We start from the raw sequence: 25,985 nt of genomic DNA, 5'->3' as shown, positions 1-25,985 counted from the left end.
TGAGACCAAGGGACTGAAGGAGTAAAATCAGTGTTGAGGGGTATTTAATGCTCCGCCATGACTCACTTTCTTCAAAGCTTCTAATTTTTCAAGAATGTCTTTACCTTATTGCCCTGATATTTAACGTTTCTAAACTTCCATATTCAGAAAGATGTCAACATTTTTGAGAGAATGCCTAAACATTTTGAATACCCATGCACATTTTTCTTTTAAAAATTTTATTTAAAAGTTCATATGACTTAATAATTTGTAGAGCTTATTTGTAGAGTTTAGTTGTGAACGAATAGGGAAAATAGCATAACTCTTAGTTACATTCTCTGAAATTATAACTCTGGTGGCTAGTGATAATTTCAATTTTAGTATATATATGTCAGCCATATTTTATTTTTATAGTTTTAACACCTTAAAATTTCATCATTTAACAGTATTACATATAGAATCATTATGTTGTACATCTAAAACGAATATGTTATGTTAAACATATCTACATTAAAAGTGTTTGTTACAACCAGTAAAATATAATTATAGTACTTTTATTAATAAGATCTATAATAATAAAAACATAATATGCTAATTAGAGAAGACAGCCTAACGCCCTTCCAACCTTCCAGATCAGGTGTCCTCAAACTACGGCCCGCGGGCCACATGCGGGTGTTTTTGCCATTTTGTTTTTTTACTTCAAAATAAGATATGTGCAGTGTGCACAGGAATTTATTCATAGTTTTTTTTAAACTATAGTCCGGCCCTCCAACGGTGTGAGGGACAGTGAACTGGCCCCCTGTTTAAAAAGTTTGAGGACCCCTGTTCCAGATGAAGCTGGGGCTGCGAGGGCTGAGTCCCTTGCATGAATTTCATGCATCGGGCCTCTAGTATCATTATAGTATTTAACTTAATCACAAATGACCTGAGATCACTTTTTCTGTCAGTACATTAACTAGTGTACTTGGACACTTTTAAGTTATAAATACGTTTTACTGTTCTAAGGGTGGCATACCATATCTGGATTGCAAACTTTTTAAATTAGGGAAAACAATCACTGTTTTTACAATACCTGAAGATTAATTTTAGAAAAATTGGCAGTTTTGATTTTTGGTAAGTATATTACTTTGGTCTGCTTTTCCTGTATTCCAGTTCCTCTCATTTCAAAATATCTTTGCTTTCATGAAGGATGATTTAGGGGATTTGAAGCACCTACATGTTATCCCATTAGATGTTTTGGAATCTGATTAACACTGCCAATCCTAAATGTGCTGCACAGTGGGATTAGTTTTCATCTAAGTCTTCCTTTTTATTCACACTTTTTTACTTATCTTTATGTTCAAAAAGGAAGATTTTTTCAGTTCAATTTAACAAACATTTCAAGATCACCAGTATTTTATTGATTTGATGTGTTTACCACACTAGAGTGATTTGTTAGTACTTTGTAATAATTTCAGTTTTGTGAAGTTAGTCCAGTAGTAGGGTTAGATTGACAGAAGATAACTTTTTAGAAATAGCTGTATTTTACAAGGTGAGGTGCAGTTCTGTAATAAGGTGAGCGTAGTTCAGAAAATTGTAAACTCAGAGTAAATTTGATGATTGCTTTAATGAGCAACTTTGCCTATTAGGATAGTCCCTAAAGTCTTGTAGGAATTCTATATCCTTCAAATGTATAATCCACATAATACAAAGCCTTTGTAATTACTGCTCTTTAAAAGCTGCTCCTGAGTCTGTCTATAATTACAACAGCTGAGACTCTGGCAAAGCTGCAACTACTGCTTGCACCCGTGTGGATGTGAATATGTGGACAATCAAATCCTAATCAGAACCTAATTTTGGTTTTGGATAGCTTTGGTAGTGCTTATTGGATCCTAGATATACAGAAAAAAAAGTATTTTGATTTTAGGTTTCTAAAAGGTTTAATCCACTGTAACTCAATTTGAGGGTTTTAAGGACAATAATGCAATAAGAGAACATCACTGATTTTATCTAAAACCTGTGTGAGCACACATGCATCAAGGGTGGGAAATACTTTCCTTCTGCCAGTGAAGGTAAAACTTCATTTTTTCACACTTTAAAAAAATAAATATAAAAGTTAGTACTGGTATAGTGACAGATTGAACAGCAAGACTGTAAAGTAAGAGTGTGTGTGTGTGAGAGAGAGAGAGAGAAAGAGAGAGAGAGCGAGCTTGAGAGAGGGGGAATAAGAAAGAATGAGTAAATAACATTATTTGTATTAAATCAGGATGAACCACTGTAATACTTTTTTCTAGAGGTTCTTGGGATACATGGACTTTAATGATTACTTGAAGCCGCTAATTGTTTGCAAAAAGAAAAAAAAATGTGGATTTTGGTGAGGAAAAGATATATGGCTTCACCTCTAAATGGTGTGAGACACCCCTTGCCCAGAAGCAAATTTAGCATTAAGGAACTTTAGAGGTTACTTTTAGAGGAGCACATTTCAATTTTATAAACAGAAATAGCTAGATAGGGGCAGAGTTACGACTCAAACCTAGGTTTTGACTGCCAGTCCTTTATGTCTTCCCTTAGTCCACATTTATTGCACCTTGTTGTGACCCCTCCCCCTTTCTTGGCATTTAAAAAAAATCAATTTAATGCTATCAAAAGGTAACGGTGACTCTAATCCTATTTGCCTTCACCCACTGTCCTGAGCCTTCATTCCAAGCCACATAGACAAGAGGACCAGCACCATGTGGATGGCAACCACTACAACAACAGCATAAAAATAGCTGTCCTGCCCTAGCCAGTTTGGCTCGGTGGATAGAGCGTTGGCCTTCAGACCAAAGGGTCCTGGGTTCTATTCCTGTCAAGGGCACATACCTCGGTTGTAGGCTCCTCCCCGGTCCAAGCCCTGGTCGGGCTCATGCAGGAGGCAACCAATCGATGTGTTTCTCTCACATCGATATTTCTGTCTGTCTTTCCCTCTCTCTTCCACTCTCTCTAAAAATCAATGGGAAAATATCCTCAGGTGAGGATTAAAAAAAAAAAATAGCTGTTCCTATTGGACATCCCAAAGATGCCTTCAAAAATTTAAGATTTAGTAGTGAAATATAACTCAATAGAGGTACAGTGATCATTAAAGCTGTGAAGAAAAGGCGAGTCTTCAGGGTAGATGTCAATGAACTTTTAATTTCTGAAGTCTGGTGGCTGCAATGAGTTCATCCAGCTTTACCAAGTCACCCCACAGCAGATCCTCCTAGACTGGGCTCAGTGGCCACACTCAATTGGCTTAGGGAGCTACTAGTTGAGGTAAGCCACCATGACCTCTTTTTTTGCTAAGTAAGTGTTCTGCGTTGTGACTTAGAAGTAAAGCCTTATTTTAAGCTCACATAAGCTTTTTTATTTATTTTTTAATTGCTGACAATATTACAGATCGTCCCTCATTTCCTCCCCCACTTTGCCTCCCTCCACTCAACGCCTGCCCCACCTTGGATCTTAGCAGAGACTGTGAGCATAAAACCAATTATCATCTGTAAAGGGAGATATAAACAAATATTTTAATATAAATAAATGAAAATATTGCCATAAATGTGCCATTAATATAATAGAACAAATAAAAACATGACAAAACTTGTATAAAATCAACAATTATTTGCTAGTAGAATTGCATATTGTAGTGGTGGTCAGGGAAGTCTATAAGCCCTTTGAACTTGGAATGATAGTCTTAAGTTTTATACATCCTTGACATTCTGTGTGGTGTGTTTTGTGAAATCATATTTAGCCAAGTAATAGGAAGCAGCTTCAGTGAAAAAACAAATTTTAAAGAAAAGTTCCACAGCCTGGCCAGTGTGGCTTAGTTGGTTGATCGTCATCCCATGCACCAAGAGGTCTCAGGTTCCATTCTCAGTCAGAGCACATGCCCGGGTTATAGGCTCAATCCTCAGTGGGGGATGTGCAGGAGGCAGCTGATTGTTTCTCTCTCATCAATATTTCTATCTCTCTCTCCCTGTCCCTTCCTCTCCCTAAAATCAACTAAAAAACCATATCTAAAAAAAAAAGAAAGAAAAATTCCACAAGTCCATCTTTCTCTCTAGAAAACCCAAAATTTTTATGTGTTTGCCTTTGTCTGTCAAGCGCATTTTAATCAGTTAAACCTAGGATTTTAGTTTTTGCAAACTTATACCTTCCTATCTGGGGTATTTTGCCCATACAAATACAAACACTTTTATGTACGTTTGTTTTCTCTGAAAGCTAAAAAGAAAATAGGCCTTCACAGGTTTGTTTTTAAAGAATGGAGGAATGTTATATTATTAATAACATTAAACTATGAGATTTAAAAAGTTATACCTCCTCATTTGATTAAACATGCACTAATAATAGCCAACACTTACATAGCACTTCACTGTAAGTCAATCATTGTTCTATGTATTGAGTATATTAATTCAGTTAATCAGTAAAGCAGGAGAGTGTCGATTAACTGAATTGAATAAGTAGATATTTGTTTATTTTCCCACTTTTACATATGAAGAAAATGAAGTACAGAGAGATAAGATAACTGATCCAAAGTTGCACAGTTAGTAAGGGACAGAACAAGATTTGGAACCAGGTGATCTAACTTTACCAAACTCTCTAAAAATATTTATCTTTAACCTATGGCATCAATAAGTCAAATAATTTCTTATAAAAACAAATTACTTGCTACAAATTTGTTACCTGAAAAAAATCTAATGGCAAATTATTCTGTTTTGGTCACCTTATATTTAATGTGACTGTCCAAAAGAAAGGGCTAAAATTTTAGTCTAACAGAAGAATAGTCTCACAAAAGAAAAATGATGCAAGTTTATTTCTCTGCTTAGAGTGATATGACAAGTATTCTAGCTATTTTTATCCTTTGGGACTCTATATTCAAATTTTGCCTGCATGTTTCTTTGAAGTCCTTTAAGTATCCAGTCCATCTATGAGGTGTAATCCCCACCAGGTTTGTTTCAGTATTTTAGACATTGCATGATTAAACTACTTCTACAGAATTTTTGAGAGAACTGTGTGTTATTTAAGTCAAGTAGAATCTTAAAATAAATTTGATGTTAGAAATAGACAAATTATATTAAAATCAATCCTTTATAGGAACATTAGTAAGGATGCACATTATTAACTTGTTGCTGATATGAAAGAAAATTGGATAATTGCCAGTTGTTAACATCAAATTTAAATATGCAAAACTTCAATTTTTAAATGAATATTTTTCCTCTTTCATGAAAAGGATGTATAGATAAATTTATTTAGGAATTATAATTGTGTATTCGTGTTTTTTGGACATGACTCCACTACCAATATAAATGATCCAGTATTAACTAGTTATCTTAAAAAAAATTTTTTTTACCTTTCTGGCCTCAGCCATACATTTTCTACTTTTAGGTTTAGCAGGCCATAATAGGTGAAGTGTTTGGTAGCTATATTTTCCATACCAAGATGTGTAGAAAGTGAAACTACTGTTGAATTCTTTGGACCAACACAAAAAGATAGCTTAATATTTTTAAATGAGAGGACTATCTTTAAAAGCAAGAATGAATCACAATTTAGATTAGAGGGAAATCGGAGGACTACTGTTGGGTTTTTTTAATTAATTTTTTTAAATTTTTTTATTGATTAAGGTATTACTTATGTGTCCTTACTGTTGGTTTTTAACTGGAAAACAATCCAATGTAGGAGGAAAGGTTGATTCAGTATTGGTTCAGTCCCAGTTAGAAAGTTACCAAGCAATGCCTCATGTATTACCTGTATAGTTATTTGTCCTACATTGATAAAAATTAGTTGTGTGGGTTTTTAGATGTTACCAGTTTTAGAGATTATTTTGTTTGTTGGGGAAGCTAATTGATAAGTTTCCTACAAGGATTAAAGAAGGTGCTCTTATTATTTTTACGCTTCCAAGAGTTTTATATTTTTAAGTCCCTTGAAAATTGTATGTCATTATCTTTAATCATCTGATTATTTCTTTGTATTTCCCTAATGTCTTTTAAAAAGTCTCATAGCTGTAATAGTTTAGCTACTAATCTTATCCCTGTGCTTTCATAATAATTCCCTAACTCCTTTTACATATAATTTCCATCTGCTGAGCTGAGAATGCACTCAGTTTAGGATTATATTGATTGACTGATCTATTCTTCATCTTCATAGCCGCTAGCACAATTAACTTCCATGTATCACACCCTTCTAATAACAGATCTAATTTCTAGGAGTTTCTCTAGGCAATCATCTCTCTTTATATCACTGTAGGGAGGACAAGAAATGGCTTTAAACTGGCAAAGGGTTTACTTTCTTGCTGTTTTTGTTTGCTTTTCCCCTCTGCTTTCAATACAGTTACTTAGAGGAAGGTATTTTTTTTATATTTAATAATTGGGCTCACTGGTAGTAGCAATTACCCTCTTATTGTGTTAATCTGTAAGTATTATAAAACAAGATTTATATGTAGAGGATTTAGGTTTATATGTAACCCAAGTTATTTTCCTTGTTGTGAAATAGGTTGCAAGTTATCCTTTGATTGTTTCTCCTTTGTGGTTCTATTTTGGTCAAGCCCGTCAGAACTTGAGCATTTAAGGCTGAAGGAAGGAGTAGGACTAGAGGATTGAGTTAGTGAAGAGTTGAGCTGTATTATTTCTCCTTCCTCTGTAGCCAGGATGACCTTGGCCTCTTTGTGGAACCTGATCTATTTTTACCAAAGCTCCTAGACTCCAAAGGTAAGCCATGGGATTCCTAACCTTTGGGGGGACCTTCACTTTAATTATTCCCCTGATGAAAAGCAGTTGGACTGGAAATACCCTTTCCCATAGCTTAGGCTCTTGGGATAGTCTTTAAAGCATGTAAATTACTTTTAACTTGACTCTCATTTGACTGTGTATATTATTAGATACAAGATCCTCCTTGGGCCTCAAAGGAGACTGCCCAAAAGTTTTAGAGAAATTCACCCATACAAAACAGGACATTAAACACAAAATTAGGACTTCAGCGTCACCACAAAATCATGGAAATCTTTGAATACTAGTTTTTGCTTCTAGTTTATGAAACTCCTCATATTGGAAGTTGGTTGATCCAACACAGACAACTGAACATTGGTTACTGTGATAAAATAGTTAAACCATGTTGTTTAAAGGATAATCCCTCTCTTGCCTATTTTCTTTGCCCTAAGAGCAGCAGACTAAATCTCAGTAATAAATCGAAGTGAATAAGCCTTAAGAAATGTGCTGGTAGCCCTGCCTGGGTAGCTTGGTTGGTTAAAGCATCATCCCAATACACCAAGGTTGCAGGTTTGATCCCTGGTCAGGGCACATACAAGAATCCACCAATGAATGCATAAATAAGTGGAACAACAAATCAGTGCCATTCCCCCCACACACACACACCCCTTATTCCTTGCCTCTCTCTCTCTAAAACAAATAAATACTTTTTAAAAATGTGCTGGTAATCCTTAGACTTTTTCCTTTCTGAAGTGCCCAAATTTTATTCTGCCTGATGATCTAGATTGATGGTTCTCAAAATGTGGTCGCTGGACCATCAGTGTCACCTGGGAATTTATAGAAATAAAAATTCTTTGGCCTCAGTTCAGTCATACTGAATTGGCAACTAGAAGTGGAACCCAGTAATCTGTGTTTTAATAAGCCCTCTCGGTGATTTTGATATATGTTAAAGTTTGTGAAACACTAACCCTAGATCACCAGGGATGAACCATGGTTTTTTACTTTGCTAGTCCATTGCTTTAATATAAATATCTTACCACTCAACTGGATATTGCTGCCTATATGAATACTAGGAATAGGCAACCTCTGTTATTAGTATTACATTAAATACTGTTATTAGTATTACATTAAATACTAATAACAGTATAAAATTGGTACCCAGTATAAAACTTATTGGTATCCTCACAGTACTTTTCTACTTCCTTGTCTTTCCTTCTTGCTGAGTGCCTGGAACAAGGTAGCTGCTTGGTAAATACTTGTTAAATGAATTCAATGCCTGCCTCCATTCCTCCCCAAAAGGCAAAAACTACTTTTTTTTTTTTAATTCTTTCTCAGCAGGAGTGTTAAGCCAGAAAGTAAAGTTCCCAGTGAAGACTGTTTCTTTCTCCTAATAGTGACACTAGTTGAAAGAGATCACTGGTATTAAAAATAAAAAAGAAGAGGTGGAAAAAAATAAATGGTTCTTATGTAGCTGATTGGATGCTTTCCTCAGAATTATCTACCTGTAGATCTCAAACTTAGCTTACATCAGAATCACCTGGAGAACTTGTCAGGTCATGGATTGTTGGGCCCTATTTCTAGAGTTTCTGATTCAATAGGTCTAGGATGAGGCCGGAAGATTTGCATTTGATGCTTCTGGTCTAGAGACCACAGTTTGAGAATCACTGCCCTCAGTTCACTAAGACCAGAAATATAGGTAATTTCATGAATGTGAATGTTAGTTCCTGGTACTTGCATAGCCAGTGTTCCATAATTGGAAAGTAGAGTATATACTTGGATAACAAACTTACTGAATACTTTTTTTTTCTAGAGGTGTTGGTTAAGATCTTTTTCAATACAAGACCTTTTTTTTAAGGCTTCTTTAAAAACTGACTAAAAGCTCACTATCTAAATAACTGAATTTAATTTAGTGGTATAGATTCTTTACCCAGATCTTGCCACTCTGATCACTTCATTTCTGTTTCTCTGCTTTTTTTTTTACCTCAAGTTTTGTTGAGAGTTTAGCTAAGCTACTCCATTGTATTGCTACATCAGCATTCATTTTGTTTGGCCAAGCAGCCTGCAGTGACAAACTGACACTGATCCTCTTCTATAAGTGCATGCCCTCAGTAGTAGCCCTCAGAGTCACAAGCAAATGGAAGTTTCTGGTATGACTTCTCCAACACCCCTTGTGATCAACAGTCTCCTTTGTCTCCCATTGCCTTCCCCTTATTCTCCACTTAGAAAAGGCCCCATGTAACTTACCAAAACCCTGCTCTTTTGGTTTGAGTTAACCAATTCAGCCTTAGCCCAGGAATCCAAAGCACTCCACTCATAAGGGCAATGCTCTGGGTCCTGCCTCTCTGTCTGCACTCTGCCTTGAGCTCCCACGTGGTCCCTTGAGGCATGTTAGGAACCCATGAGTAACTACTCTATTTCAATTCCTCTTGGTGGTCTGTTGTTGAACCTTGACTCACCATCTGGCACCCTGTGCTCCACTTAATGGGTGTTAATTGGGCAAATTCATAACAAGCTTACTTAATTTTCTAAAATAATTTTATACCCTAACATATATTACTTGTGTATCTTATAAGTTGATATTTGCCTCTCTATTTTCTGTCATTAAATACAACAGGTTCCTAAAGAATGGAAAGATGACATTTCTGTTTTGGATTTTTTTTCTCACAACTAAACACAAGATTGTCACTTCTTTTTTTTAAATATATTTCATTGATTTTTTTACAGAGAAGAAGGGAGAGGGATAGAGAGTTAGAAACATCGATCAGCTGCCTCCTGCACACCCCCTACTGGGGATGTGCCCACAACGAAGGTACATGCCCTTGACAGGAATAGAACCTGGACCTTTCAGTCTGCAGGCCAATGCTCTATCCACTGAGCCAAACTGGTTAGGGCAAAATTGTCACTTCTGTTCTTGTATAACACATTCTAAGCATCTCCTGAAACAGGTTAAAATGAGGTAAAACTGAGGCTTCCCCCCACCCAACTCTTTTATAAGCCTTTTTTTTTCTTGCTAAATGGATAATTTTTAAAGAAGAAAATCTGAAATATATCAATGAAAGAATTCTTATATTTAATTGTAACATTAGTTGAATATTTTCAACCATGCCTAGACAAATACATACATCCCTCTGCAGATTAAATTTAGAGTTACTATCCTGGATAGTTGTAGAAAAGAAAAAAAAAAGCATTGACAGTTTAGTTTTTCTTTTTATGGAATAGCTCCTACAAATTTGTGGAAAGGCTTACCAAATCAGTACCTTTTCTGTTAAAACCTCTGGTTGGTGTTGCTCTGTAATTTAACCATCCCCATACTCATATTATTTTCTCTCATTCCAGGGGTTTTGTTTGCCACAGTTTTCCTATTCCAGAAAGCCTGGAACACCCTGTGAAAGTGTCTTTGTGTTAACATCCTCCTGTGAATAATTTTAATTATCAAATTAAAAGGATGGATTAGTACCATATAGCTATTACCATGAAATCAGTATTATTGTTTTTCACTTTTATGTCCTCATACATGTTTTTCTTATACATGCCATTTTTATTAATTTACAAGTTTGCTTCAGGTCCTCATTTTAATGTACTCACTGAAAAATTATCCTTTAACTTACTGTAATTATAAAAGACATGCAAATGTCACTAATCAATTTCCAGATGTACATGTTACCCATGTAATTATTACTAAATATTTTACACCTTAGTGATAATACCCTTAGTGAACGGGCAGCTCACATAATGGGAATTTGTGAGGGATACAGACCATCACTGTCAAATTGCTCAGAATTTCTAGTTCCCAAATTATTTGACATTTTATTATATGCCAGCCTTTCATCCTTATTATCCTTACATTTCATGAGTATAATTACCCTGATTTTTAAAAATATTCTCTACTTTTATTTCTTTGGGTCTCTTGGGCAATGACAACTCATTAAAGCACTTCAGTAAAAATAGGCAAATAATATATTAGTAAAGCATGAGATGTTCTTTTGTTTATATAGCGAGTTTTAAAATGTGTAGAAATTTTCTTTTTTTAAATGGATCTAGAATGTCTATTTTATTTTATTTTTTTTTCCAATTTTTTTTATTAAGGTATTATATGTGTACATATCTTGCCATTGCCCCCCCACCCCACTCCCATATATGCCCTCACCCCCCAGAGTTTTGCGTCCATTGGTTATGCTTATATGCATGCATACAAGTCCTTTGATTGATCTCTTATCTCCCCCATCTCTCCCTAACCTTCCCCCTGTAACTTGACAGTCTGTTTGATGCTTTACTGTCTCTGTATCTATCTTTTTGTTCAATTTTATAATGTTCTTTATTATCCATCAATGAGTGAGATCATGTGGTATTTTTCTTTCATTGACTGACTTATTTCACTTAACATAATGTTCTCCAATTCCATCCAGGTTGCTGCAAATGATGAGAATTCCTTCTTTTTTATGGCAGCATAGTATTCCATTGTGTAGATGTACCACAGTTTTCTGATCCAGTCATCTGCTGACGGGCACCTAGGCTGTTTCCAAATCTTAGCTATGGTGAATTGTGCTGCTATGAACATAGGGGTGCATATATCCTTTCTGATTGGTGTTTCTAGTTTCTTCGGATATATTCCCAGGAGTGGGATTACTGGGTCAAATGGGAGTTCCATTTTCAGTTTTTTGAGGAAACTCCATACTGTTCTCCACAGTGGCTGCACCAATCTGCATTCCCACCAGCAGTGCACGAGGGTTCCTTTTTCTCCGCATCCTCGCCAACACTTGTCGTTTGTTGATTTGTTGATGATAGCCATTCTGACAGGTGTAAGATGGTACCGCATTGTTGTTTTGATTTGCATCTCTCGGATAATTAGTGACGTTGAGCATGTTTTCATGTGTCTCTTGGCCTTCCTTCTGTCTTCTTTTGAAAAGATTCTATTTAGGTCTGTTGCCCATTTTTTTATTGGATCATTTATCTTCCTTTTATTAAGTTGCATAAGCTGCCTGTAGATGTTGGAGATTAAACCTTTATCAGTGATGCCATTTGCAAATATGTTCTCCCATGTAGTGGGCCTTCTTGTTGTTTTGTTGATGGTTTCTTTTGCTGTGAAAAAGCTTTTTATTTTTATGTAGTCCCATTTGTTAATTTTCTCTTTAGCTTCCACTGCCCTAGGAGCAGTGTCAGTGAAGAATTTCTTTTGGCATATGTCTGAGATTTTGCTGCCTGTGGATTGCTCTAGTATTTTTATGGTTTCCCGTCTTATGTTTAAGTCCTGTATCCATTTTGAGTTTATTTTTGTGTATGGCGTAAGTTGGTGATCAAGCTTCATTTTTTTGCATGTATCTGTCCAATTTTCCCAACACCATTTATTGAAGAGACTGTCTTTATTCCATTGTATGTTCATGCCTCCTTTGTCAAATATTAATTGAGCATAGTGGTTTGGGTCGATATCTGGATTCTCTATTCTGTTCCATTGATCTATATGTCTGTTCTTGTGCCAGTACCAGGCTGTTTTGAGAACAGTGGCTTTGTAATACAGCTTGAAATCTGGTATTGAGATCCCTCCTACTTTATTCTTCTTTCTCAGGATTGCTGTGGCTATTCGGGGTCTTTTTTTATTCCAGATGAATTTTTGGAGAGTTCTTTCAAGGTCTGTGAAATATGCCGTTGGTATTTTAATGGGGAGTGCATTGAATCTATAGATTGCTTTGGGTAGTATGGACATTTTAATGATGTTGATTCTACCAATCCATGAACATGGTATGTTCTTCCATCTGTTTACATCTTCCTCTATCTCTTTTTTCAGTGTCCTGTAGTTTTCCATGTATAGGTCTTTTACCTCCTTAGTTAAGTTTATTCCTAGGTATCTTAATTTTTTTGGCGCGATGGTAAATGGGATTGCCTTTTTAGTCTCTCTGTCTGTAAGTTCACTATTGGTGTATAGAAAGGCCATAGATTTCTTGGCGTTAATTTTGTATCCTGCTACTTTGCCGAATTCATTTATTAAGTCTATTAGTTTTTTGACGGAGTCTTTCGGATTTTTTATGTACAATATCATGTCGTCTGCAAATAAAGACAGCTTTACTTGTTCTTTTCCAATTTGGATGCCTTTTATTTCTTCTTCTTGTCTAATTGCAATGGCTAATACTTCCAGTACTATGTCAAACAGGAGTGGTGAGAGTGGGCATCCCTGTCTTGTTCCTGTTCTTAGGGGAAATGTTTTTAGTTTTTGTCCATTGAGTATGATGTTTGCTGTGGGTTTATCATATATAGCTTTTATTATGTTGAGGTATGAGCCATCTATTCCCACCTTGTTGAGAGTTTTTATCAAGAAAGGGTGTTGGATTTTGTCGAATGCTTTTTCTGCATCAATTGATATGACTATGTGATTTTTATCTTTCAATTTGTTTATGTGATGTATCACGTTTATTGATTTGCGGATATTGTACCATCCTTGCATTCCTGGGATAAATCCTACTTGGTCATGGTGTATGATCTTTCTGATGTACTGCTGGAGCCGATTTGCTAGAATTTTGTTGAGGATTTTGGCATCTATGTTCATGAGGGATATTGGTCTGTAATTCTCTTTCATTGTGTTGTCTTTATCTGGTTTTGGTATTAGGGTGATGCTGGCTTCATAGAAGGAGCTTGGAAGTGTTCCTTCCACTTGAATTTTTTGGAATAGTCTGAGGAGGATAGGTTTTAGTTCTTCCTTGAATGTTTGGTAAAACTCTCCTGTGAAGCCATCAGGCCCCGGGCTTTTGTTTGCCAGAAGCTTTTTGATGACTGCTTCAATTTCGTCCATAGTTATTGGCCTATTGAGCTGTTTAGATTCTTCTTGATTGATTTTTGGAAGGTTATATTTTTCTAGGAATATGTCCATTTCCTCCAGGTTGTCCAGTTTGTTGGAATAGAGTTGTTCGTAGTATTTTGTAACAATCCTTTGTATCTCAGCAGGGTCTGTTGTTATTTCACCTCTTTCATTTCTGATTTTGTTTATTTGGGTCCTCTCTCTTTGCTTCTTGGTGAGCCTGGCTAGAGGTCCATCAATCTTGTTTATCCTTTCAAAGAACCAGCTCTTGGTTTTGTTGATCTTATGTATTGTTTCTTTGGTCTCTATGTCATTTATCTCCGCTCTGATCTTTGTTATTTCCTTCCTTCTGGTTACACTGGGCTTTTCTTGCTGCGCTTTTTCTAGCTCTTTGAGTTGTAGGGTTAAGTAATTTGTTACCATTGTTTCTTGTTTTTTGCAATAGGCTTGTAGAGCTATGAACTTCCCTCTCAAGACTGCTTTCGCTGTGTCCCATAGATTTTGGATTGTTGTGTTTTCATTGTCATTTGTTGCCATGATGTTTTTTATTTCTTCCTTGATCTCTCTGGTGACCCAGTCCTTGTTTAATAGCATGCTGTTTAGTCTCCATGTGTTTGATTTCTTTGGATTGTATTTATTGTGGTTGATTTCCAGTTTTATGCCACTGTGATCTGAGAAGATGCTTGATATAATTTCTATCTTCTTGAATTTGAAGAGATTTTGCCTGTGACCCAGCATATGGTCTATCTTTGAAAATGACCCATGTGCACTTGAGAAGAATGTATATTCTGTGGCTTTGGGGTGAAATGTTCTGAAGATGTCAATTAATTCCATCTGGTCTAGTGAGTCATTTAAGATTGCTGTTTCTTAGCTGATTTTTTGTTTAGAGGATTTGTCCAGTGGTGATAGTGGGGTATTAAAGTCTCCTACTATGATTGTATTGCTATTAATCTCTCCCTTGATATCCTCCAGGAGTTTTTTTATGTATTTGGGTGCTCCTATATTGGGAGCGTATATGTTTACCAGAATTATTTCTTCTTGTTGGATTTCTCCCTTTAGTATTATGAAGTGGCCTTCCTTATCTCTTGTTATGGCATTTACTTTGAGGTCTATTTTGTCAGATATAAGTATTGCTACCCCTGCTTTTTTTTCATTTCCGTTTGCCTGAAAGATATTTTTCCATCCCTTCACTTTCAATCTGTGTGAGTCTCTTGTTCTGAGGTGGGTCTCTTGTAGACAGCATATACATGGGTCGTGTTTTTTTATCCATTCAGCTACTCGATGTCTTTTGATTGGAGCATTTAGTCCGTTTACATTTAAAGTTATTACTGAAAGGTATTTGTTTGCAGTCATATCTATTTTTGTGTCTGTATTCCTTCTTACCTGTTTATTTCTTCTTTTTACAGTATTCCCTTTAGCAATTCTTGCATTGCTGGTTTGGTGGTGATAAACTCCCTGAGGCTTTTTTTGTCTGCAAAGCTCCTGATTTCCCCTTCAATTTTGATTGATAGTCTTGCTGGATATAGTATTCTTGGATTCAGTCCTTTGCTTTGCAACACTTTGTATACCTCCTTCCATTCACTTCTAGCTTGTTGTGTTTCTGATGAGTAATCATTTGACAATCTGATGGGTGTTCCTTTGTAGGTAATTCTCTGTCTCTCTGTTGCCGCCTTTAGGATTCTCTCTTTATCATTTATATTTGCCATTGAAATTATGACATGTCTTGGTGTGGGTCTTTTGGGGTTGATCCTGCTTGGGACTCTCTTTACTTGCGTAACTTTTATCTTTCCCATATCCGGGAAGTTTTCTGTCATTATTTCTTCAAATAGATTTTCTAAACCCTGCTGCTCTTCTTGTCCTTCTGGCAGCCCTATTATACGCATGTTACTTCGTTTCATGTTGTCCCGAAGCTCCCTTAGGCTTTCCTCCTGCTTTTTAATTTTTTTCTCCAATTGCTGTTCAGCTTGAGCTTGTTTCTGTACCTGATCTTCTAACTCACTAATTCGGTCCTCTGCTTCTTGTAGTCTACTGTTGAAACTTTCCATGGTGTTTTTGATTGTAGCTATATCACTCTTCATTTCTTCCTGATTCTTGCATAAGTTGTTGATTTTCTCATCCATCCGTTGTATAAATTCCACGACCATTACTCTGAACTCCTTTTCGGTCATGTTGCAAGCTTCAGTTTCACTAATTTCCTTTCTTGGCGACTCCACATTTTCTTTCCTCTGTGAGATATTTCGTTTCCCCATTCTGGCTATTACCAGAAAGCTCAAGTTTCCGTTTGTGTGGACCTGGGCCGTGTGCTGTGGGGACTTCGCTCCACCCGAGTTTCACTGGAGTGCTCTGACACTAGGACGTGTGGCTGTCTTTGGTTGGTGGGAACCAGACTTGCCCAGGGTCAGTGTCCCCAGTGTTCTGTGTGGTCTCGTGTGCACACTTGGAATCAGGGGCCCTGTCTGCACCACACTGTTGGTATGCGCCGAAAATGAGATCCTTAGGATGTGCCAGGAGTCAGAGTTTCCCTGTGTCTGCACCAAGACTCGAGTGTCAAAGTCTCTGTTGCCTTGTGAGGTTTCTCGTTGAGAATCAGGGTCCCTGTGTGTGCATGCACCAACAATTGGGGTCGCTGGCTCTTAGTGTGAATGCGCTGTGAGTCAGGGATCCCCGGCAGCTGTGTCCGGCGTGCCAAATTCCCTGAAGTGGAGCTGCGTCCTGTGTGTGCTCTCTCTACTGAGCCAAACCGGCTAGAGTGCACATTCTTAAAATCCTGAAGGTGAGCTGATTCTGTGGTGCACTCTCCCAAAGTCCCGGAAGGGGGGCGGAGTCCGTCCTGCGCTCCAACTTCCCTGAAGGGAAGCCCTTCTGTGCACGCCCTAAGATTCCCAGAAGGGGGAGCTGTGACCCGCAAGCCAAATTCCCCGAAGGGGAGCCCTCTGTGCGCACTGACAGATTTCCCCGACCGGGAGCTGCTTCTGTCCCGTGCCGCGCCAAATTCCCTGGTGGGGAGCGCGTCCCTGCGCAAAGCTCAGCAGCTTGGGCGAGGGGCGGGTCTATCAGTTACTGTGCTCTAGGCGCGCCTGTGAGCGTTCAGCAGCTTGGGGGAGGGGCGGGTCTATCAGTTACTATGGCGCTCGCGCGCCTGCTGGGAGTGGGGTAGGCTCTTTGACTCACGGAATCCTGCTGAGAAGTCTGGATTCTTGTTTGTTGGTCTGAAGCTGTGATAGCAGTTCTCTGTCCCCAGTGGCTGCAGGGTCCTGGTTTGTGTCAGAAGCCAGGATCCGCGTCTCAGGCAGCTCTGTTTCCCAAGATGGCGTGGTCTCCGCGTCCGCACCAGCCGCTGAGAAGTGTCCGCTTTGTGCGCGGGGCTGCGCTGTCTAGGACTGCCCAGTTAGGGAGCCCCTTGGAAGACGTGCAGAATCTAACTGACCCTAGCTCACACACACACACACACCACACACGTCTACACTCTCCTCTATGGGTTCCTCACTCGCACTCTCTCCCTACCTTCCAGCCGGTCGCCATCTTTTTTTTCAAAATCTAGAATGTCTATTTTAAATTACTTTTTTTTTAATGCTTAACTTAGAGAAAAGAATTTAGAATTTGGAGGCAGTCTCAAATTTTGCTGAATTTTCACTAGTAAGAAGTACCTTTTCTTAAAGAATGTGTAGCATTTAAAGGATGGATTAGTACCATATAGCTATTACCATGAAATCAGTATTATTGTGATGTTTCAGTATTATCTGAAATCAAGGAACAAGTAGTATTACCCTGAAATCAAGACATAAACATGAAGCTCGTTACAGCCAGTCATTAAGATTTGGACTAAATATATATTGTTATTGTTTCCATGGTACATACAATCAGAGTTAGGATTTAAATGCCTCTAAAAAGAAACTTAAGGACTGGTTGAGATGGTATAGTGGTTTAGAATCCAGACATCAAGTTTGGATGGGTAAAACAAGTTAGCAGTTGGGTAACCTTAGGCGAGTTTCTTAAGCTTTCTGAGTCTCAATGTTTTCTCATCTGAAAAGTAGGAATAATACTACCAGTCAGTGAAGATTAAATGAGATACTGTATGTAAATTACCTACACAGTACATAGCATGTATCATAACTGTATACAGTACAGTGACTATTAATTAAAATTCTGGTATAAAACTAATAGTTACTAAGTGTTTAGTGTGTTGGGGTTTTTTTGTTTTTTGTTTTTTTGCAACATATAAAAATCCAAGAGTAAGTTCATCTGTGTCACAATGTCATTTTCTCTATTAGATGGCTGCATAAAAGTGGTGAGATGATTTGAATATCAGATGAGAATGTGCTAAAGGGAGGAGAAAGAGAAGGACTTAATGACAAAAGAGTGAGAGAGCCCGGCCAACCTATGAACCAGGAGGTCATGGTTCGATTCCTGGTCAAGGCACATGACTATGTTGTGGACTCGATCCCCAGTAGAGGGCGTGCAGGAGGCAGCCAATCAATGATTGTCTCTCATCATTGATGTTTCTATATCTCCCTCTCTCTTCCTCTTTGAAATCAATAAAATATATATATATATATATTTTAAAAAGAGTGAGAGAGTAGAATAGAATGTAAGGGTACGAGAGAGAAGACAGTGGGACGTGCAGAAAACAGACCCCTCCCTCCTGAAAATGAAAAAGGAGTAAAAGGGAAGCAGAAATCAGGAGAAAAGATGAACAGAGAGGACAGTAAAGAGATTTTTCTGAGCTCTGGCTTGTGTGGCTCAGTTGGTTGGAGCATTATTCAGTGCACTGGAAGGTCATGGGTTTGATTTCTAGTCAGGGCACATGCCTGGGTTGGGGATTCGATCACCAGTCAGGGTGTATTTGGAAGCAACTAATTGATGTATCTCTCTCACATTGATGTTTTTCTCTCACCCCATTTCTCCCTCCCTAAAATCAGTTTTAAACATTTTAAGAGATTTTTCTGACCATAATTCTCTACAAATCCTTGCCTTTTTCTTTTTCTTTCTTTTTTTTTTTTTTTTGATAGATATTCTTTTGTCACTTTCCATGTATGGACTGAGTCCTGATCATAATCATATGATGGTAGATTTCATTGAAGAGTGGTAAGTATTTCAAATAATGGCTTTGTTTCTATTATTTACGTTACTGTGTTGATTTATTTCAACCCACTTTAGGTGAACACTTCTATTTTACAATTGATGTATAAATAATGGCATTTTAAAAAGATGCATAAAGGATGTATATATATTTTTTATACATTGGAATGCTTTTCAAGTATGTACATATTCTTTGCAGTAAATATTTATTGGGTTCTTATTTTATAAGGAGCTATGGTTGGTATAGAAGATAGAAAAATTGTGTAAATTATAGTCCAGTGGAGAACATTGGCCCATATAAAATTCACCTTAATTTAGCATAAGTATTGAATCTTTGAATACCCTATTTGGAAAGTCAGGCCAATGTGCAAATATTGCTTGAAACATTGGTAGTATTCAAAATTTAGAATTACTTTTTGAACCAGTACATAAGCAGGAAAAGAAACAGCATGGGGATGTAAAGTACGGCATAGGGAATATAATAAAATATATTGTAATAAGTATGTATGGTGTCAAGAGGGTACTAGATTTATCAGGGGGATCTCTTTGTAAGTTATGTAAATGTATAACCACATTTTTGTACATCTGAAAATAATACAATATTGAACTTCAACTGTAATTGAAAATTTTTTAATTAAAAAATGCAGAGCAGGGGGAAAGATGGCGGCTGGCAGGACAGAGGTGAGGGAGAGGATGTGAGTGAGTGAGGGGGTGAAAGGAGAGTGTGTGGATGTGTGTGAGTGAGTGAGGGACAGTTAGATCCAGCAGGAGCAGCAGGGGCTGGCAGACCAGGCTCTCATGGACAGGGAGAGACTACCACCGCTGCAGGCACTCCCCGGACTATGGGACTCAGACACAGAGCCCACCCCATCTTGAAGGGGAGAGCGGCCTCTTCTAGGAACTCATCAGCACCACCACCCAGACAGGCTTTGGACACTGCCTGCCACCCGGCAGCCACTCCAGCCAAAATCCTTCTGCCCCACCTGCAGACCTGCAGACCCTGGGACCTCTACCTCCAAAGGTGCACCGCGCCCACAGCAGTAAGTGTGACTTCCCCCTCCCCAGCGGCAGACCTCTGGACACCACAGTCACACGTGCACGTTTTCAGCTTGCAGGCTTCCAGGGCACTCCACAGGCCGCTCTTGGGAGCCACTGTGAGCCCCCGCTGAGTATGATTTTGTACAGACAAGGACACGCTGCCCCGCAGTAGAAATTCTGAATTCCCTCTTCCTGAATAACTGCCCACAGACACCCCAGCTGCGAACTTCAGTGCCAGGGCCCCTCAGAGTGCATCAGAACTCTGCGCCAGCAAACACACTGCCACAGTCGCACATTTCCAGCAAGCAGGCCTGCTGAGCCCATTGATCCACAGGGTGCTCTTAGGAACCGCTGTGAGCCCCCACTGGGTGTGATCTTGAATAAACAGAGACACACTCCCCTGAAAGTAGAAATTCTGAATTCACTCATCCTGGATAACTACCCATAGACACCTCGATTGCGTGGCTTTAGTGCCAGGGCCCTTCAGAGTGCTTCAGTGCGCCGCGCTGGCAAACGCACCGTGGGTGCCCCTGTGAATCACCACTGGGAGTGCATGCGTATCCAACCACAGGCGCAGGAGCAAAAACTGAGTCTTCCCACCCCACAGCTGCAGAACTCTGGACACTGCAGTCGCACGCTTTTCCAGTGTGCAGGCCTCCCAATCCCACCGCTCCACAAGCAGCCCTTGGGCGCCACTGTGAGCCCCCACTTGGCGCGCACTTATACAAACAGGGGTGCACTGCTGGGCTGTAGAAACTCTGAATTCCCTCTTCTGGGATACCTGCCCACAGACACCGCGATCATGTGGCTTCAGTGCCAGGGCCCTTCAGAGTGTTTCAGTACACCCTGCTGGCAAATGCACCATGGGTGCCCCTGTGAGCCACCACTGGAGGCGCTTGTATCCAACCATGGGAGCAGCAGCAAAAGCTGAGTCTGCCCACCCCACAACTACAGAACTCTGGACACCACAGTAATGCCTTTCCAGAGCACAGGCCTCCTGAGCCCCACCACCCCAACAGACAGCTCCTGGGTGCCACTGTGAGTCCCCACTGGGCACGCACGATTTCAACCAAGGGCGCAAGACAGCAAAAATTGGAACACCCCCCCTCCACGGCTGCTGACTTCTAGACACCATAGTTTCACCTTTTCAGCTCGCAGGCCTACATCAAGATAACCCAAATAGCTCCAGTAGGGAGCTATGCTAGATTACCAAGCCCAGGAGACCTGAGAGATCACACCAGTAGCACCATCCCCAAAAGAACCTGCGTAGCAAAGCAATCAGATCTACAATTAAAACGTTATAGCAAAACATGGGAAGACAAAAAAGTAATCCCTAAAGGAAAGAAAAAGAGGAATCACCAGAAAGGGAGTTAAATGAAATTGAGGCAAGTAACTTGTCAGAGAGAGAAGTCAGAGTAATGGTTATAAGGATGCTCAAATGGCTGGATGACAAAATACACATAACTCAATGACAAATACAACTCAATGAGAATAATAAGGAGCTGAATGAGAATGTCACCAACATGAAAAGGAACCAACAGAAATGAAGAACGACGTAGCTGCAATAAAGAACACAATGGAAGGCTAGAAGAGGCTGAGGACCGCATCAGCGAATTAGAAGACAAGGTAGAAAATAAACACATAAACACAGCAGCAACTGGAAAGAAAATTTAAAAAGCAAGAGGAGAGCCTGAGGGAGCTTTGGGACAACACAAAACGAAACAATATTTGCATAATAGGGGTACCAGAAGGAGAGGAAGAGAAGCAAGGAATAGAAAACCTGTTTGAAGAAATAATGAGAGAAAACTTCCCTGATATTGCCAAGAAAATAAAAACTACGCATGTCCAAGAAGTACCGTATTTTCTGGCGTATAAGACGACTGGGCGTATAAGACGACCCCCAACTTTTCCAGTTAAAATATAGAGTTTGAGATATACTCGCCGTATAAGACTACCCCTCTTCCAACGCACACCAAATAAAAATTTAAAAAACATCATATTTTATTTCAATATGGTAATTTTAATTCAAATGCTTATGACATGCAGGTACTTAGCAGAAAAACTGTCACTTATAAACATAAGGCTGTTTGTCATCAAACATGTAAACATAAAACAGTGCAAGTGGATTAAACTTTTCCTAATTCACTCTAAAGCTGAAAGGAAAGATAAGACAATAAACCCATGGGAGCTGCCATGCTGTTTGTTTTCTAAGCTGTCAACCAAACTGGAACTGATGATGATAGGAGGAAGATAACAAACAATAGAGAGAGAGCAAGTGCCGGGCAAGTCCCTGGCGAGTTAGCAATGCCCATCATAACTGCAAGCTACGGTATTTTTACAGGTTTTGCTGGCATGACAGTTTCCCTTTAAAAGCCTTCAAAATCCTCCTGTTTGTCATCTGATATCATAAGTACATCACTGACATCTTGTGATACATTTGTAAGGCAGTCATCGTATGGATCGAATTCCTATCAGATGGTGTGATCTCAGCTTCAGCTTCCTCTTCATCTTGCCACAAGTAGTCGTCCCCCATACCATCTAATGAATTTGATATGCCACACTTCTTGAAAGACTTGATTACTGTTTCTGTATCAATATCATTCCAGGCTTTTATGACAAACTTGCACAAAACATCCAGCTGTGGAGCACGCATGTTTCCCCTTTTGTGAATGACTTTACGCCACTAACGATCCATTCATTCCACTGTTCTCGAATGCGATCTTTAAATGTGTTTTTCTGGGCACAGCGCCACTCTATCTCTTTTTTCCATACCCCGGGCGTCCTGGACGCCTGCAGCTTGCTCCGTCCTTCACTTACACCTTCCTGGTGAGGCGCCCCCTCACCTTGTCATCGGGACCGCGTTAAGTCACTTCTTTCCACGAATCCTGGTGAGTGGATTTTCTTCTACCGTACTTGTACAGCGCTGCCCTTGCTGCTTTCATACGGTCGCCGCATACGGTCGGGGGGAGCTCAAAAACGGCCGCGGTCGCATCCCCGCCATATGCGGCGAGCACCCAGCCGCACTCCATTCATTTCAATGGAGCCGGACAGAGACCATATGCGGCACAAAAAGGAGCCGACCAGAGACACTTGCGGTCTCCGTCCGGCTCCATTGAAATGAATGGAGTGCGGCCGTTTTTGAGCTCCCCCCACCGTATGCGGCAACCGCAGATTCTCCAGTCTGGCTTGGAAGTTTCAGCACCTACCCTATGAGACGACACCGGCGTATAAGACAACCCCTGACTTTTGAGAAGATTTTCCTGGGTTAAAAAGTCATCTTATACGCCGGAAAATATGGTACATAGAGTCCCAAACAAGATGAACCCCAAAAGCCCGACACCAAGGCACATCATAATTAAACTGGCAAACACCAACAACAAAGTGAGAATCTTAAAGGCTGCCATAGAGAGACAGAAAGTTAACTACAAGGGATCCCCTATTAGAATATCAACTGATTTCTTAACAGAAACACACCAGAACAGAAGGGAATGGAATGAAATATACAAAGTGATGCAAAGCAAGGGACTGAATCTAAGAATACTATACCCAGCAAGACTATCATTCAAAATTAAAAGTGGAATCAGGAACTTCACAGACAAAAAAGGGCTAAGAGAGTTTATTAACACCACGCCAGCAATGCAAGAAATGCTAAAGGGACTGCTGTAAAAAGACAAAACAGAAAGGCAAGAAGAAACACAAACATTAAAAATAAAAATGATGACAAACAAGTACTTATTAATAATAACATTAAACGTAAGTGGATTAAATGCTCCAATCAAAAGACATAGGGTAGCTGAATGGATAAGAAAACATAACCCATATATTTGCTGTCTGCAAGAGATCCACCTCAGAACAAAGGATTCACACAGACTGAGAGTGAAGGGATGGAAAAATATTTTTCAGGCAAATGGAATGAGAATAAAGCTGGGGTTGCGATACTTATATCTGACAAAATAGACCTCAAAGTAAAGGTCATAATAAGAGATAAGGAAGGCCACTACATAATACTAAAGGGAGCAATTCAACAAGAAGATATAAGTCTGGTAAACATATATGCACTCAATATAGGAGCACCCAAATACATAAAACAACTTCTGGAAGATATTAAGGGAGAGATTGATAGCAATATAGTCATAGTAGGGGACTTTAATACCTCACTGACACCACTGGATAAATCCTCTAAACAAAAAATCAGCAAAGAAACAGCAATCCTAAATGACTCACTAGATCAGATGGACTTAATTGACATCTGCAGAATATTTCACCCCAGAGCTACAGAATATACATTCTTCTTCAGTGCACATGGGACATTTTCAAAGATAGACCACGTATTAGGACACAGGCAAAGTCTCTTCAAATTCAAGAGGACAGAAATCATAAGCATCTTCTCAGATCACAATGGCATAAAACTAGAAATGAACTACAATAAAAACAATGAAAAAAATCAAACACTTGGAGGCTAAATAGCATGCTGTTAAACAATGATTGGGTTACCAAAGAAATCAAAGAAGAAATAGAAAGCATCCTGGAAACAAATGACAATGAAAACACAACAATCCAAAATCTATGGGACACAATGAAAGCAGTCCTGAGAGGGAAGTTCATAGCTCCACAGGCCTACCTCAAACAACAAGAAAAACTGTAATAAATTATCTAACCTTGCAACTTAAAGAATTAGAGAGCAACAAGAAAAGCCCACAGTATCCAGAAGGAAGGAAATAATAAAGATCAGAGCAGAAATAAACAACATAAGAGACAAAAAAAAACCCAACAGTACAAAAGATCAATGAAACCAAGAGCTGGTTCTTTGAAAGGATAAAAAGATTGATGAACTTCTAGCCAGGCTCACCAAGAAACAAAGAGAGAAGACCCAAATAAACAAAATCAGAAATGAAAGAGGTGAAGTAACAACCGACCCCACAGAAATACAAACGATTATGAAAAAATACTATGAACAACTCCAACAAACTGGACAACCTCTATGAAATGGACACATTCCTAGAAAAATACAAGCTTCCAAAACTCAATCAGGAAGAATCAAAAAAACTGAATAGGCCGATAACTACTGATGAAATTGAAAAAGTAATCAAAAAGCTTCCAGCAAACAAAAGCCCTGGACCAGATGGCTTCACAGGGGAGTTTTACTGAACATTTAAAGAAGAACTAAAACCAGTCCTTCTCAGACTATTCCAAAAAATTCAAGAGGAAGGCACACTTCCAAGCTCTTTCTATGAAGCCAGCATTACCCTAATCCCAAAACCAGATAAAGACACACAAAGAAAGAGAATTACAGGCCAATATCCCTCGTGAACATAGATGCTAAAATCCTCAACAAAATTCTAGCAAACCAGATACAGCATTACATTAGAAAGATCATACACCACAACCAAGTGGGATTTACTCCAGGGATGCAAGGCCGGTACAATATCTGCAAATCAATAAATGTGATACATCTCATAAACATTGAGAGACAAAAATCACATAATTATATCAATTGATGCAGAAAAAGCATTTGAAAAAACCTCAACACTCTTTTCTGATAAAAACGCTCAGCAAAGTGGGAATAGAAGGATCATACCTCAACATAATAAAAGCCTTATATGACAAACCTACAGCCAACATCATACTCAATGGGCAAAAACTAAAACCATTTCCCTTAAGAACAAGAAAAAGACAGGGATGCCCTCTTTCACCACTCCTGTTCGATATAGTACTGGAAGTGCTAGCCAAAGCGAGCAGACAAGAAGAAATAAAAGGTATCCAAATTGGAAAACAAGTAAAACTGTCCTTATTCACAGATGGCATGATACTGTACATAGAAAACCCTAAAGACTCCATCAAAAAATTATTAGACTTAATAAATGAATTAGGCAATGTAGCAGGATAGAAAATTAATGCCAAGAAATCTATGGCATTTTTATACACCAATAGTGAACTTACAAAGAGATTTTAAAAAAAAAACAGTCCCATTTACCATTGCACACAAAAAAATAAGATACCTAGGAATAAACTTCACTTAGGAGGTAAAAGACCTCTACTCAGAAAACTACAGGACATTGAAAAATAGAGAGGAAGACATAAACAGATGGAAGAACATACCGTGTTCATGGATTGGTAGAATCAACATCATTAAAATGTCCATACTACCCAAAGCAATCTATAGATTAAATGCACTCCCCATTAAAATACCAATAGCATATTTCACAGATCTAGAAAGAACTCTCCAAAAATTCATCTGGAATTTAAAAAAAACAAACAAATAGCTGTAGCGATCCTGAGAAAGAAGAACAAAGTAGGAGGGATCTCAATACCAGATTTCAAGCTGTATTACAAAGCCACTGTTCTCAAAATTGCCTGGTACTGGCACAAGAACAGACATATAGACCAATGGAATAGAACAGAGAACCCAG

At 38.8% G+C, this 25,985-nt stretch overlaps 1 protein-coding gene across 1 annotated transcript in view; it reads left to right on the top strand.

The window, feature by feature from the left end:
* The window catches only part of TEX15 (testis expressed 15, meiosis and synapsis associated), an 87,866-nt gene that overhangs the window by 982 nt on the left and 60,899 nt on the right, over nt 1-25,985 (top strand). Inside the window, 2 exon segments of the mRNA XM_079779371.1 lie at nt 6,610-6,674; nt 18,468-18,543. The gene's annotated coding sequence lies outside the window, so the exon portion shown is untranslated.

Source organism: Cnephaeus nilssonii (assembly GCF_951640355.1).
Source record: "Cnephaeus nilssonii genome assembly, chromosome: 8".
Taxonomy (NCBI): domain Eukaryota; kingdom Metazoa; phylum Chordata; class Mammalia; order Chiroptera; family Vespertilionidae; genus Cnephaeus; species Cnephaeus nilssonii.
The sequence above is the reverse complement of the archived record's forward strand: the minus strand, read 5'-3'. Positions and strand labels throughout refer to the sequence as shown.